This window comes from Giraffa tippelskirchi, chromosome 3, assembly GCF_054371585.1.
Source record: "Giraffa tippelskirchi isolate mGirTip1 chromosome 3, T2T-mGirTip1v1.2.pri, whole genome shotgun sequence".
In the NCBI taxonomy this organism is placed as follows: Eukaryota; Metazoa; Chordata; class Mammalia; order Artiodactyla; family Giraffidae; genus Giraffa; species Giraffa tippelskirchi.
In genome coordinates this window covers 178,851,660-178,867,955 of record NC_137277.1, presented here as the reverse complement: position 1 = coordinate 178,867,955, position 16,296 = coordinate 178,851,660, and positions in this window count along the sequence as shown.

Sequence of the window (16,296 nt, the reverse complement as noted above, 5' to 3'; positions counted from 1 at the left end):
CCTTTACTGTCCACCTGAGACTATCACATCACTGCTAATCAGCTATAGTCCAATACAAAATTAAAAGTTTTTTTTAAAAAAGAAAGAAATCTTTTAAAAAGAAAGAAATCGAGTCAGTGAGTGTGAAGATGGTTTTCCTGTAACCCAAAGAACTGAGAAGGAACACGAGATCTCCTGTATCTCTTAGCAGGTTTTTGCTGCCACAGAATACACTGAGTAGACTGCACGTGCATTAGGCTGCCCAGTGCTCAGACACTGGGAAGGTGCTGATTGCTCAGTAAGTGGCTCTTCAGAAACCACGAGGAGGCTTGTCGACAAAAAAAAAGAATTGCACAAGCTAAAAGTTGAGAGTTAGGTTTTCTTCGGTGGACATGCTAGGTACTTCAAGCCCTGGACACAGCATCTCAGATAACACTGAGAAACTGTTTCGAAAAAGCAAGGGCTGGGGATGGGGACGGAGGGTGTGGTGGGGCGGTGTGCCAGGATATACAGGAGTTTTTGCAACAAAAGATCAGGTAGTTGGAACGTCAAAAGACTACTGTTAATAAAAGAAAACCAGAAGTCTCAAGTCAAAGAATTTAGCAGTTTTCTGTGTATGGGAAAAGGCAAGAGTTTGGGCTCACTGAAACCCTTCCTATTAATGCACCTCAGCTATCTGGGGCCAGCATCTTGTGCTTTCTCACCCTGAGTCTCCTCAGGGTGCACCACTGGGTGTCAGTTAAGTTCAGTCGCTCAGGCGTGTCCAACTCTTTGCGACCCCATGGACTGCAGCATGCCAGGCTTCCCTGTCCATCACCAACTCCCAGAGTTTGCTCAAACTCATGTCCAGTGAGTCAGTGATGCCATCCAACCATCTCTTCCTCTGTCAACCCCTTCTCCTCCCACCTTCAATCTTTCCCAGCATCAGGGTCTTTTCCAATGAGTCAGCTCTGCGCATCAGGTGGCCAAAATATTGGAATTTCAGCTTCAGCATCCATCCTTCCAATGAGTATTCAGGACTGATTTCCTTTAGGATTGGCTGGTTTGATCTCCTTGCAGTCCAAGGGACTCTCAAGAGCCTTCTCCAACACCATAGTTCAAAAGCATCAATTCTTCAGCACGCAGCTTTCTTTAGGGGTGGCTGCGGTAATTGACTGCTAGATGGTAGGCTTCCTGTTTCTAGCCTGAATTCCCTGGGAGCTTACCATCTAGGAGGCCGAAATACGATGGCTTGATGGTGGCAACATCCTTTGATTCCTGATATGGCCGGCAATATTTTGCTTATAGGCTGAAGAAAGCTGGAATGGTTTAAAGGATTTGCAAGCTTGGACTGACTCATTCCACTTTGAATTGGTTTGGGCCATTTTGAGCTGGTTTAATCTGGTTGGACCCCATTCCATACAGATTCATCAGAGAGAGGTGAGTCTTGGCAGGTTTGGACCAATTTTTGCCATTTGAGCTGACGTAGGCTGGTTTGAGCCAGCTGTTCATCCATCACATTGGCAAAAAACGTTTAAAGTAAAAACCTTTGGGGAGGGATACAATTTGGCAACCTGTATGTACCAAAGCAATTTGGCAATAGTTATCAAATTAAAACTGCAGACTTTCTTTGGCCTAGCAACCCCACTCCTGGAACCTGTATCACAGAAATGAGAATGCAAGCATAGAAGGGCTTATGCACAAAATATTTTTGTTGGCAGCATTTTTTTTTTTCTTGATAACAAACCTGGAAACAAAATGCATGCTCATCTAGGGAGGAAGAGTTAATAGTTAAATAAATTGTAGTACCTCTTTACCATGGAATATTATGCAGCCATTAAAAACAATGAGTTAGAACTTGATCTATTGACAGGAGGGATTTTCATGCTCTTTTGTGAAAATAGTAAGACATGGAGAAATGTATGCTTATAATTTTTTTATTAAACAAAAAAGCCAAGCTATATATGTATGTATGCATGACATGGAATAACAGACTGGTTCCAAATAGGAAAAGGAGTATGTCAAGGCTGTATTTTGTCACCTTGCTTATTTTACTTATATGCAGAGTACATCATGAGAAATGCTGGGCTGGATGAAGCACAGCTGTAATCAAGATTGCCGGGAGAAATATCAATAACTTCAGATATACAGATGACTCCACCCTTATGGCAGAAAGTGAAAAAGAACTAAAGAGCCTCTTGATGAAAGTGAAAGAGGAGAGTGAAAAAGTTGACTTAAAGCCCAACATTCAGAAAACAAAGATTATGGTACCTGGCCCCATCATTTCATGGCAAATAGGTGGAGAAACAGTGGCAATAGTGGCAGACTTTATTTTTGGGGGCTCCAAAATCACTGCAGATGGTGACTGCAGCCATGAAATTAAAAGACACTTACTCCTTGGCAGGAAAGTTATGACCAACCTAGACAGTATATTAAAAAGCAGAGGCATTACTTTGCCAACAAAGATCGGTCTAGTCAAGGCTATGGTTTTTCCAGCAGTCATGTACAAACACGAGAGTTGGACTATAAAGAAAGCTGAGCACTGAAGAAGTGATGCTTTTGAACTGTGGTGTTGGAGAAGACTCTTGAGAGTCCCTTGGACTGCAAGGAGATCCAACCAGTCCATCCTAAAGAAGATTAGTCCTGAGTGTTCATTGGAAGGACTGATGTTGAAGCTGAAACTCCAGTACTTTGGCCACCTGATGCAAAGAGCTGACTCATTGGAAAAGATCCTGATGCTGGGAAAGATTGATGGCGGGAGGCGAAGGGGACGACAGAAGATGAGATGGTTGGATGGCATCACTGACTCAATGGACATGAGTTTGGTTAAACTCCAGGAGTTGGTGATGGACAGGGAGGCCTGGCATGCTGCAGTCCATGGGGTCGCAAAGAGTTGGACATGACCAAACGACTGAACTGAACTGAAATGAATTTATGCATGATTAAATGAGCATGAAAAAAATTATGGAAACATACATACCACTTAGTTAAAGTAAATTACTCTGCATGGTGGGAGAAGAAAGAAAAAATGAGAAGAGGAGAGAGGAATGGGAGAGAGGAACAAAAAGGCTGATTTTAAAAAGATGTTCATGGTACAGAGTGCACACAATTCAAGTCCCAGTGACGGGAGATATATTGGGTTGGCCAAGAATTTCCTTCAGGTTTTTCCATAACATCTTATGGGAACACCCATCCCAAAGGCATCTGTTGGTCTTCCTGAGCCAGAAGTGAGTGACAGGGAGAAGGCAGCGCGGCCAGGACCTGCCCTTGGTCCTTCATGTGTACTGGCTCATTCAGTCCTCATGACAACTCAAAGAAGTGGCATCTGTTAGTATCCACATTTGACAGAGAAGGAACAGAGGCATACAAAGGTCACGTACTTGCCCAGGACAGCAGCAGAGTCAGCACAAACCTTGGGAGTCTAGCTGTGGGGCCCATGACCTTCACTTCTGGCACTCTCTATAGTAGCTGTGGGACCTTGGGCAGCTCATCTGAACTGTTGGCCTTCAGTTTCCTCATCCATAAAGTAGAGCTGAATATCCTGCCCTCTGTCCCGCAGTGAGTGTGGGTGTCATTGACTGAGCCCATAGACATTTTTTTTATAGGTGTATAATTGCTTTACAATGTTGTGTTAATTTCTGCTGTACAATGAAGTGAATCAGCTGTATGTATACATTCATCCCCTCTCTTTTGAGCCTCCCTCCCACCCCACCTCCATCCCCACCCCTCTAGGTCATCACAGAGCACCAAGCTGAGCTTCCTGTGCTATACAGCTGCTTCCCACTAGCCATCTGTTTTACACACAGTAGTGTATACATGTCAATCCTGCTCTCCCAGTTCATCTCACCCTCCTCTTCCCAGTCTTTGCCTGCTTATCCATTCCCTCCATCTGCATCTCTATTCCTAGCCTGCAAACTTTCTAGATTCCATACATATGTTTTCATATATGATATTTGTTTTTCTCTTTCTGACTTACTTCCCTCTGTATGACAGATTCTAGGTCCATCCACATCACTACAGGCAACCCGATCTCATTCCTTTTTGTGGCTGAGTACTATTCCATTGTATCTAAGTAGCACATCTTCTTTATCCATTCATCAGTCAGTGGACATTTAGGTTGCTTCCATGTCCTGGCTATTGTAAATAGTAGCACACAGACTTGAGTATCCTTGACCCAGCCCTCTTCCTTCCCTTCCACCTGATCCCACACCCCGGATCTGGCTCAGTGTTGGACTATCTTGTTCCTATTGCAGTGTGCAGTCACACACCCCAGAAAGGCAAGGACGCATAGGTACTAGTGTCAGGCCTGGCTCCAAACCTCCACTGTATCAGCAGTGTGCCTTGAACAAGTCAGTTATCCCCTTAACCTCAATTTCTTCATCTATGAAATGGGGACAGTAACCTCCCCTCTGCTACACTGGCTATGTTCATGAAAGTACTATTTGTTGCTTATTGACATATGTAGGAACATGCCGCAGAGAATCCAGAACAGAAGTGCTGCCTGGGATGGGACTGGGTGGGCAGGATCAGCTCCCAAGGGGTGTCCTCAGGTGGGAGCGAGTGTGGAATGATCCCTTAGGGATGGCTCTGTCCAGCCTCCCTGCTGGGTCACCCAGGGACCTGAGTCACGACACCAGGGAACTCATGAGCCCTGCCCTGAGAGGCTTCTATTCAGCTGTCTGTCAAAGGAACCCCAAGTGTCACCCTGGACTGTGACACCTACTCTCTTTGTGACCTTAGGCAGGTTATATAACCTCCTAGGGAGGAAGGAGGGCAGGCCAGTGGGAACTGGGGGCACTTGGCCAGGGAAGAGCTACCTGGGGTGACAGGAGCCCTGTCTCTTGACGGCTGAAGGTCTCTGTGGGGGAGGTAGTCTGTGAAGATTACGTAGCTCTGCAAGCCGTATTTTTTCAACACCTTAACCTTTCAAAAATTTCAAATCTGATGCCTGACACAGACTCCTGAGCACACCTCCCCTCTTTCTGGTTTTGCCCCCAGAGGCTATCGCTTTGAACACTGTTGGGCATTTTTTCTGGTATTGACTTCAGCATTTCCAGAACAAACTTGTGATGCTACTTCATGATTTAATGCATTAAACATTACATACTTAGTCTTTAAATAAGGTTCTATATCTCCTCACTTCTCATCAGTCTTTCCAAGATCAGTTCAATTAGGTTCAGTCGCTCAGTCATGTCCGACTCTTTGCGACCCCATGGACTGCAGCATGCCAGGCTTCCCTGTCCATCACCAACTCCCGGAGTTTACTAAAACACATGTCCATTGAGTCGGTGATGCCATCCAACCACCTCATTCTCTGTCGTCCCCTTCTCCTCCTGCCATCAATCTTTCCCAGCATCAGGGTCTTTTCCAGTGAGTCAGCTCTTCTCATCAGGTGGCCAAAGTATTAGAGTTTCAGCTTCAACATCAGTCCTTCCAATGAACACTCAGGACTGATCTTCTTTAGGATGGACTGGTTGGATCTCCTTGCAGTCCAAGGGACTCTCAAGAGTCTTCTCCAACACCACAGTTCAAAAGCATCACTTCTTCGGCTCTCAGCTTTCTTTATAGTCTAATTCTCACATCCATACATGATTACTGGAAAAACCATAGCCTTGACTAGATGGACCTTTGCTGGCAAAGTAATGTCTCTGCTTTTTAATATGCTGTCTAGGTTGGTCATAACTTTCCTGCCAAGGAGTAAGCGTCTTTTAATTTCACGGCTGCAGTCACCATCTGCAGTGATTTTGGAGCCCATAAAAATAAAGTCTGCCACTGTTTCCACTGTTTCTCCATTTATTTGCCGTGAAGTGAATATCTTCCCAAGATATTTTATCACAATTTTACTTAAATCAATCATTCCTTACTTTATCATGACTATATAAAATGCTGTTCATTGTCTTTCATCTATTATCTTTGAAATTGTTGGGAATACCTAGAGTTTCTTTTTGAATTAAACAGATCAAAGGGGATCTCAGTAGTGTGAACACCTATTTTTGTCCTGCAGAGCCCATGGGCAACCGACTGTAGCAAGGATTCCTGCAGACCTAACAATTCTGATCCCACTGAAGCCCTGCTGTCCATTATGGTAACCATGTTGCCTCAGAGGCCAAGTGCTGCTACTTGACCTGTACTATCTTCCAGGCACCCCCACCCCTATCTCATCTTTCCCTTTGAAATCAGAAAGTCCATTTCCACGGTGGAATTTCTCTCCTTTATCTCTGGCTTAGAGAGTGGTTTTCAAAGATGCTAGTATTCCCTTTGCTGATGTGATTCTCAATGCATTTCTCAGTTCTTGGAGAAGGTGTGGTCTTCTGAACCTCTATAAGAAACATAGTTAAGTTTTGGCTCAGCAGCTTGTGTGCCCTCCCTAAATCTCTGGATTCCTTCCTCTGTATGAATTTGTGGCGTTCAGCCTCATTTACCCCAGGCCACCACAGAGTTCAGGTTCATCTAACCAACAGAGCAAACATTTAGAACCACTCCCAGAGATTGAGCAAGCATCTAGATGATGATTGTGGGTAAAGTGAACCCATATGGATAAAGTGTGTGTGTATATGTGTTAGTTACTCAGTCGTGTCTGACTCCTTGCGATCTCCCTGGACTGTAGCCTGCCAGGCTCCTCTGTCTATGGAATTCTCAAGGCAAGAATACCAGAGTGGGTTGCCGTTCCCTTCTCCAGGGGATCTTCCCGACCCAGGGATTGAACCCAGGTCTCCTGCATTGCAGGCAGATTCTTTACCATCTGAGCCAGCAGGGAAGCCCATGGATAAACTGGTCTGATCTAAAATTATGTTTCTCCCTTCTTGGTCTAATACAGAGTCCATTCCTGCACAGATTCTACTGGTTTTTGTGACTGTAAATTGGGTGAAAACTTTAGATTATTTTGGCTTGGCACTGTTCCCCTTTTGGGTTTGACATTACTGGGGTGCCCTTGGGATGTGCTGTTAAAGAATCTGAAGCAATGGAGGGGGTGCATGAAGAGATTGCTGTCACTTAAAAGCCTCCTGGCGAGGTAGTAACAGGGATCTTTAGAGAGTCAGAAACAGCCTGATCAGTGCCAGAGAAATGGGTTAACTGCGCTGACAAGGGAGGCTTGATATACTCTGTGGGGTTGGGGCACTTTGAGACATCTAACTCTCTGGTATATCCTGATTACAGTTCTTAGGGTCCATGCTTTCCAAGTCAATTCTTCAATTTTTATATAAGACACCAGAGGCCTGATATAGCTATGAAAATTTCAATCTTAAGTGTACAGCTAAATGAAGTCTTCCCAAGTGGCTCAGTGGTAAAGAATCTGTCTGCCAATACAGGAGAAGCAGGTTTGATCCCTGGGTCCAGAATGTTCCCTGAAGAAGGAAATGGCAACCCACTCCAGTATTCTTGCCTGGGAAATCTCATGGACAGAGGAGACTGTTGAAGCTACAGTCCATGGGATCACAAAAGAGTCAGACATGACTTAGCGACTAAACAACAACTGAATGAATATATATATGTATACATAAATACACAAAATATGTACATGAATATATATGTACACATATATGCATATATATAAAGATGAATATATGTGCAGATTAGCCACAGCTTGAGATGATTTGACTTAAAAGCTTTTGACTTCGTGGTGTGTGAGAGTGATACACATTCTGTAGAAATCATACTTCGGGTTTTGAATTTTGATCTTTTCCTGGACTAGTATATTCAGTACCATGCTGTCTTGTGATGCTGAGCATGGCCGCCACTGCAGCTCCTGCTCAGCCATCAGTCTTAAGGATAAACAACTAATATATTTACAGCCATTCTGTATCCACACAACCATTCTGCTTTTCACTTGCAGTACAATATTCAATACGTTACATGAGGTATTCAACACTTCATTATAAAGTCAGCTGTGCTATACGATTTTGCCCAAATGTAGGCTAATGTTAGTGTTCTGAGCATATTTTAAGGTGGAAGTGAAAGTCGCTCAGTTGTTTCCAACTCTTTGCGACCCCATGGACTACACAGTCCATGGAATTTTCTAGGCCAGAATACTGGAATGGGTAGCCTTTCCCTTCTCCAGGGGATCTTTCTGACCCAGGAATCGAACTGGGGTCTCCTGCATTGCAGGCAGATTCTTTACCATCTGAGCTATCAGGGAAGATGATTTTTAGGTAGGCTGGGCTAAGCTCTGATGTTCAGTAGGTTAGTGTATTAGACGCATTTTCAACTTGTGATGGGTTTATTGGGACATGATCCCATTGTTATGTATATTTTGTATCACCACTGCTAAAAGATATAGGACATTTCCTGGGGAACAGAAGGCTCTCTCCCTCCCTCTCCCTGCCCACAGCTCTCTACCCATAGCTCCCTACCCGGAGGTAATGACTTGTCTGACTACTGTCAGCATAGATGAATTTTACATGTTTTTGAACTTCATATAAATAAAACCATAAAGTATGTGTATATTGTTATTTTGGGCTTGCCTTTTTTTTTCTCTACATTATGTCTGTGAGGGTCACTCATGTTTTTACAATTAGCATTAGTTTGTTCTTTTTCATACTGTGTAGTATTTCATGGAATATATACGAATTTATTTATCAGTTCTATGATTGACTTTTAGATTGTTTCCAGTTCGGAGAGATTATAAATAAACTTATGAACATTTTGTACATGTCTTTTGGTGGACATATTTCTATTGAGTATTTCTTATTTCTTTTGAGTATATACTCAGGATTGGAATCGCTGGGTCATAGGATAGGTACATATTTAGTTTTAGCTGTGTGTGTGTGTGGGGGGGGGTGTGGGTGAGGTAAGGCTGTAAATTTAACTGATGTTGTAATATGGCAACTTGCATCCTCAAACTTTTATTTCTATTATTGGTTCCTTTATCTATTCAGCAGCAAGACGTAAGAGATTCATCACAGTTTAGTCATATAAAGTTCCTGATTCTCTGGCTACGTCTGTGACAATAAATTATGTCTCTGAGCTTGCCATATTGTTTCCCTAAATTCTCCAGGACAGGTAGAAGTTACTCCACCCCCAATCCTTGTATTCCTCCTGCCATTTTTTTTTTTTTTTGCCTTTTTCTTTTTTTTTCCACTAGACATTTGGTCCCTAAAGCCTTACTTTCAATGGGAACTTCATTTCAGTTGACAACAGGCAATAATTTAATTAGCCACTACTTCATCAGTACACACTATGGCTGCTAGAGTCACTTTTGTAACACTTGCCAGTCCTCATTGCCTTCAGTTCAGTCTGATAGGGCCCAGGGCAGATTTCACACATTCTGGCTGCAAGGGGCCCCAGGAAAGTTGGTTTCTTGCTTCCACAGTGGAGAGATGGGACTTCCAGAAAGGATGCTCAAAGTTGGTGGGCATCTACAAGACAAGAGAAATATCCACTTTAGGGTTCATATTTAATTTTTAAGACAGAAAGTTTAATATCTCTGGTTCAGATGATCTCTAAGGCCCTTATCTGCTGCTGCTGCTGCTGCTAAGTTCCAGTTTGAGGACTTAACCAGTGTCATGAAGGCACTATTCTGGGCTTCACTTGCATTACCTCATTTGTTCTCCATGATCCTATTAAGTAGATTTATTATTATTCTGCCTCTCCCTGCCTTGGTTTCGTCATCTATAAAATGGGGATAATAATTGTAACTACATCCATAAGATGTTTTAAGTATCAAATGATTTGATACCTGGCAGGTTGCTTGGCAGTAAACACTCGATAAATAATGACATTATCTGTACCTCCCCCATCACCATCATCTCCATTTGGCACATTAAATTCTATGTGTTTCATCACTGAGTTATGCTGCCTTTCATTCCTGGGAACAGAGGTTCTAAGTTCAGCAGAACTGGGTTCAAATTCCTGCTCAGTCTTACCACCTGTATGGCCCTGAGCAAGTCTCTTCACCTCTTTTAGTCTAAATACAATGGGATTTTTTTGATGATGGTCATTCTGACTGGTGTTAAGTGATACCTCATTGTAGTTTTGATTCACATTTCTCTAATAATTAATGATGCTGTGCATCTTTTCATGTGCCTCTTGGCCATCTGTATGTTTTCTTTAGAGAGATGTCTATTTAGATCTTTCACCCTGAAAATCTTTAGATTTTCTGATTATTTTTTGATATTGAGCTCCATGTGCTGTTCGTATATTTTGGAGATTAATCCTTTGTCCGTTGCTTCATTTCCAAGTATTTTCTTCCATTCTAGTGGGTTGTCTTTTTGTCTGATTTATGGTTTCCTCTGCTGTGAAAAAGCTTTTAAGTTTAACTGGGTCCCATTTGTTTATTTTTGTTTTTATTTTCATTATTCAAGGAGGTGGGTTAAAAAAGATCCTACCGTGGTTTATGTCAAAGAATATTTTTCCTATAAGAGTTTTTACAGTGTCTGATCTTACCTTTAGGTCTTTAAAGCAACTATACTCAGATTTTAAACACCAACAACAGCAATGGGAATACTAAGTCCTCCATTCTGGTATCTGGTTGTCTACATATTTATACCACCCACAACACTGGGGACTGCTGATGAAAAGAGAGCCTGTTTCTCCATCTTTCTGCTCTTCCTGGGACTGGCATAGGCTTACCTGGTGGCTCAGACAGTAGAGAATCTGCCTGCCATGCAGGAGACCCGGGTTCAATCCCTGGGTCGGGAAGGTCCCCTGGAGAAGGGAATGGCAACCCATTCCAGTATTCTTGCCTGAATTCCATGGACAGAGAATCCTGGTGGGCTATAATCCATGGGGTCTCAAAGCATCAGACACGACTGAACGATTTAACCCTTGGAATTGGCATAATTCTTGGATGTTGGTGGATTATTTCAGTCGTGCCTCAGAGAGACTCAGGACACAAACCTAATCAGGGAGGCTGAATGAGTTGGAGGCTCAGCCTGGTGAGGGGTCCTTGATGCTGGGTGCTGTGTTAGTCTTGATGCCTCTCTGACTAATCCTGTACTCATCCCCAAACTAGGAGACCACATACCAAACTTAGTCAGAATCCCAGAGAAGAGCCAGGGCTGATATATTCTGCTATCTCTCATAGGAGAGATAGGGTAGATAGGCTGGGTCCCCCAACTCTCCACATGACCTCTCACTTCCTGGGTTACCTGCAGTGAATCTCTCTGGACGTTTGCTTCTTCCCTGGGAAAAGCACAAAGTCAGACTAGAAGGAAACAGAGTAAGAGTGTCTGACCCAGAAAAGGACAGACTCAGGGTCATATTAATACAAATTTCAGGTCACTGAAGGGGTTCTGTAGCCCGAAATGGAGGAGATAGTACCCATAAGTGTTAACCAGGAGGAGACAGTGTTGAAAGAAAGACCTTGCCATCAATCAGAGCTGTTCAAGAGCAAAGCTGGCTCTCTCAGGAAGGGGGTGAGCCCCTTGTCCTGGGGATGGGGTATGTAAAGCAATCCAGTGGGATGATCACTTATTTAGGAAGTTGTAAAAAGGATTTCTATACCGAGAGAGAGGTTTGACCACATATCTTTTCAGGTCTGAGATGTTTGGTTCAAAGATTCTGGCAATCTAAGAGTCTGTGCATTTAAAGGACTTTCCTGATGGCTTAGTGGTGAAGAAACCACCTGCCAATACAGAGGACACAGGTTCGATCCCTGGTCTGGGATGATTCCACAAGCCCATGCGCCACAACTGCTGAAGCTGGCATGCCCTAGAGCCTGTGCTGCACAGGAGAAGCCAGCTAGCTGCAATGAGAAGCTCACAAACTGCAACTATAGAAAGCCTATGCACAGCAATGAAGATCCAGTGCAGCTATTAAAAAAAAAGAATCTGTGCATTTAAGAATCTACCTTATAGATGCTTCTTAACATACCCTTTCTTTGGATGAGAATCCTGAGGCTTATAGGAGATAAACAGCTTTCTAGGTTTCTGGATTTGATTCAAACTCAGACTGGCAGGTTTCAAGATCTATGTTCTGTCTGCTTCACCCAGGGTGGAACTGAAACCCACTTTGTAGGTTAGTAATATTGTGGTGTCTCTGTAAGTGAAGATTCTTTTCTAAAATCTATTTTGAAATATGCACATACCACACATTTCACCCATGTAACGTGTACAAGTATATGTCTTTTTTGTGTCTTCATTGAGTTGTGCAACTACTACCACAATCTAACATTTAAATGTTTTTGTCACCCTCAAAAGATATCCTGTGTTCAGTAACGTATCTCCCCTTATCTAAGAACTATTGCCTAATCCAAGGTCATGAATATACTCTTGTCTTCTAAGAATTTTATAGTTTTAGCTCTTCTACTTGGGTCTCTCATCCATTTTGAGTTAATATTTATGTATGGTATGAAGTAGAAGTCCACTTCATCCTTTTACGTGAGGATACCTTGTGGTTCCAGCATTAAATAAATGTTCCTTAAATATCTGTGTAACATTCAGAATAAGAAGTTGTATAGAGGCAGGGTAGAACTTGAAACTACTGTTAACAGGAGGCTCTGCTGGTGACTCTACCTCTTTCTGTCTTCAGCAATTCAGCTCTGCCCAAACTTGCACCTTTCTTGCAAAACAAAATCTGTGCAGCTTACCAGACCTGCTGCTCCCAAAGCCAAGGTGATCACGGGTAGTTACTGCATGAACATCGCATCAACCCTGTGATCTACCAAAGGTTGACTTTCAATCTCATCCTGAGTTTTGGTGACACTCACTTCTCTTCTCTGGCTTTGATTCTTTCATTTCCTGGGTGTTTTGGCACCTCAGCAGCTGAGCTGACCCACTCTTGAAACTGACCCTGACCAAACGATTTCTTACACAAAGGAAAGCATGATTTAAACACATGATGAAAGAGTGTTCCCAGCAAAGAGAACATACATGCTAAGAAAACAAGCATGGCAGCTCTGGAGAGAGAGGGCAGGAGATAACCTGGGTCGTGTATGTAGCTGGAGAGGATGGGAAATGGACAAAGGGCATCCCTTGGAGTTGTGTACTGTGCGTGTGCTAAGTCGCCTCAGTCGTGTCTGACTCTTTGCAAGCCTATGAACTGTAGTCTGTCAAGCTTCTCTGTCCATGGGGTTCTCCAGGTAAGAATACTGGAGTAGGTTGCCATGCCTTCCTCCAGGGGATCTTCCTGACTCAAGGATCGAACCTGCGTCTCTTATTTCTCCTGCATTGGCAGGCAGGTTCTTTTCCACTAGCGCCACCTGGGAAGCCCTTGGAGTTGTGCGTGTTGGGGGAAAGGGGAAGCTGGTACAGAACAGAGTGCCTCTCCATCTCCAAGTGTCTAGCTTGCTTGAGATCAGATCCAGATTTGAGATCATTCTATCAGAAGGATTCTTGGTACTCTGGATGTCATGCTTTGTACCCCCTCCCCCACCATTTTCACATCTGTAGTATCAGGCTAATACTTGACTTCTACCACACATCAGCTTTGAAGTCAGCAAATTTCCACCTTCTTTCTTCCACCATTGCATTCCTTTCTATACCTGGGGCCCAGGCTTGTTCCCATCTCTGAGCCTTTGCACCAGATGTTACCAACACCTGGAATACTCGTCCCAGCATTGGCCTGGCTGGTACCTTCTCACCCTCGAGGGCTCAGGTAAATGTCCCCACCTCTAGAAGACTCCAACCACCTGTGTTCATCCAGGGTCTGCCTACCCCACTCCCCATCTGTCCCTCCCTGACTCTGTCCCATCTTCCAGAGTGGGCTGGTTTCCGGCCAGGGTCAGCTACTGGGGGCCACTGGCAGGAGGCTAGGAGGCCACCAGAGAAACCAGGCTGTGTGTCCCCCACCTCTCTGTCCCAGGTAGTTTCCTAGGCAGGGGCTGTGTCTCCACGGCCCCAGCTTTCACCAAGTGACCTCAGACTGCAGTTTGGAAAACATCACTTTTCCCTTTGCCCCTCCAGTCCGGGCATGGGAACAACTTCCTGCCAGGATCCAGGGTGCTTCACTGTTCCCTCTTTGGCCCTCAGCTGCTCCATAACCTGTGGATACAATCCTCTACACTAAATTGTCTCTGTTGTGAAGAGCTGAAGTGGTTTGATTTTCCTGGTGAGACCCTAACTGATCTCCCTCCCAGGGGAAATTGTGTCCCCTTCAATTCAAGGGACACAGCACCTCCCCCCTCAAGATGCCCCAGGGGTAGGACAGAAGGCCCAGGTTCTGTATCCCTGAGGCCTTTAGTGCCTCCCCTACCCAGGTCTGGACTGAGCAGCCATCGAGAGAGGCCCAGGGACCACACAAGATAGGTCCAGGCTGCAGGAGGAGGGGCTGCCCAGGTTGGTGGAGGCAGGTGGGAGGATGGAGTGATAGAGTAAGCCCTGGCTGCCTGCACGAGGCAGAGAGACAAGGAGAAGAGGGGCCCAGCTGGCAGGGGGCAGAGAGGGGGAGTAGGAGGACCCACCCAGGATCTGCAGCGTGGGCTGGTGGCCTGAAGACCAGGCCCACCACCAACTTGCCAGGGGACTTTTGACCCTTTTCTCCTTCAAGTCTCTTAGCTTTCCCACCTATAGGATGGAAGAAGAGGTTGCAGAGCCTTCTGGTTCTGACACGTCTCTGATGGTCACACGTTAGCAGGAGTCTGAGCTTCACCCATGTACCTGTCATTGTGGGTAGGAGAGTTACCTTGGCTTGGGTGGCAGGGTACAAGGGTTTTCAACTGCGCTTCCCTGCTTCATGGGGATCTGAGCTGGGCCCATAGGGATTTGCCTGGAGCCAAGAAGTTGAGGTCAGGCATGTGGCCCCACAGGTCTCAGCACAGGGCAAGGGGGCAGCTGTCCCCACTCCAGGCTGGCAATGCCCTGTGCATTGGGCAGGCCACTCATCAGGAGCTTCTTATCCACCATTAATCCAGGTACTGAGCTTGTCCTGGTGCTGAGGTTGCCACCCACTGGGGACTGCCCATCCAGCATAGACTGTGTATCTGGCTCTGGGTGGAACTTGCCTCATGGGCTCCATGACTTACCACATAAAGTACTTAGCATAATGCCTGACACTTACCTAGGGCTGAGTAATATTGGCTGTTTTTGCAGTTATTATCATGATCACTGCTATATGCTAGCACTTGGATAAACTCTTTGTAGGTGTTACCCCATTTCATCACATTTAATCTTCACGAGCACCCTGTTGGCCCATGTGGATGTTATCCTCATCTTGAGGCCCCCAGACATGAGATCTTTACAGCATCCAAAAAGCAGAGTTAGAAGTCAGTTCGACCTGAAGTAGTCTGGGGTGAGGGTAGATAGGGATCTCTATAAAAGCTTGAACTTTATTATCTTTTTCTTTTTACTTTTTGAAATTAATGAATTTATTTTGGGTGCGCTGGGTCTTTGTTGCTGCACGTGGGCTTTCTCTAGTTGCAGTGAGCAGGGGCTACTCACTAGTCCCTAGGGCGTGCAGCCTTCATTAGTTGTGGCAGACGGGTTAAGTTGCTCTGAGGCATGTGGAATCTTCCTGGACCGGAGATGAAACCTGTGTCCCCTAAACTGGCAGGTGAATTCTTAACCACTGGACCACCAGGGAAGTCCTGGACTTTATTATCTTGTTTGGAATCACAGATGGAATTAATGAGATTTGCTCCCAGTGCTACAGAGAGTCCCTCCCTCCAATCCAGGCTCTACCTGTTGCCCCTTCCTAGGTATTTAAGCCCCCAGAGCATGAAGATGGTGGGAGGTCGGGGGGCACTGACCCCTGGTGGGAGGGAAAAAACGTTGGAGGCCTTGAGTCAGCAAAAGGTCAAGCATGGCTGGCAGAAAAGAGTCAGGTCAGGAGCAGGCTCTTGGCTGTACTTCCTTCCTGGAACAGGCACAGGAGGCTCTGGTCAGAACACAGAGGTAAGATCTAAGTGCAACAAGTGACAGCTGACATCCTAGAGGCAAGGCAGCTCCAGGGTGATGGCTTTAGCCTGGGAGGGCCCTTGGGTCACAGAGACCTCAGCAGCCCACGTGGAGAGGGAGGGTAGGGCCAAAGAGGGAGAACACGGAGTGATCAACACTCTCACTTTTCCGTTTGGAGAAACTTCCAGCAAGGTATTTAAATCTGCTGTGGAGGGCAGAGACGCAGCACTGGGAGAGACCAGCTCTTGCTCCGAGGCAGTGGAACTCGCTGGTGGTTAGAGTCAGGTCCTGATTCTGCTCCCAGGCCTCCTCCAGGTTTGCTGAGTCCTCCAGAGATCTCTGGGCCCCTCGGTGTTTTCATCTATGATGTGGGAAGGGTGGATGCAGAGTTCCCAGGGTCCCTTGACTCTGATTGTCCCTGACGTTCACTTATAACTGGAGTCTGACTTCACCATGGGCTTCCTTGATAGCTGGTAAATAATCAGCCTGTAATGCAGGAGACCCCGGTTTGATCCCTGGGTTGGGAAGATCTACTGGAGAAGGGATAGGTTACCCACTCCAGTATTCT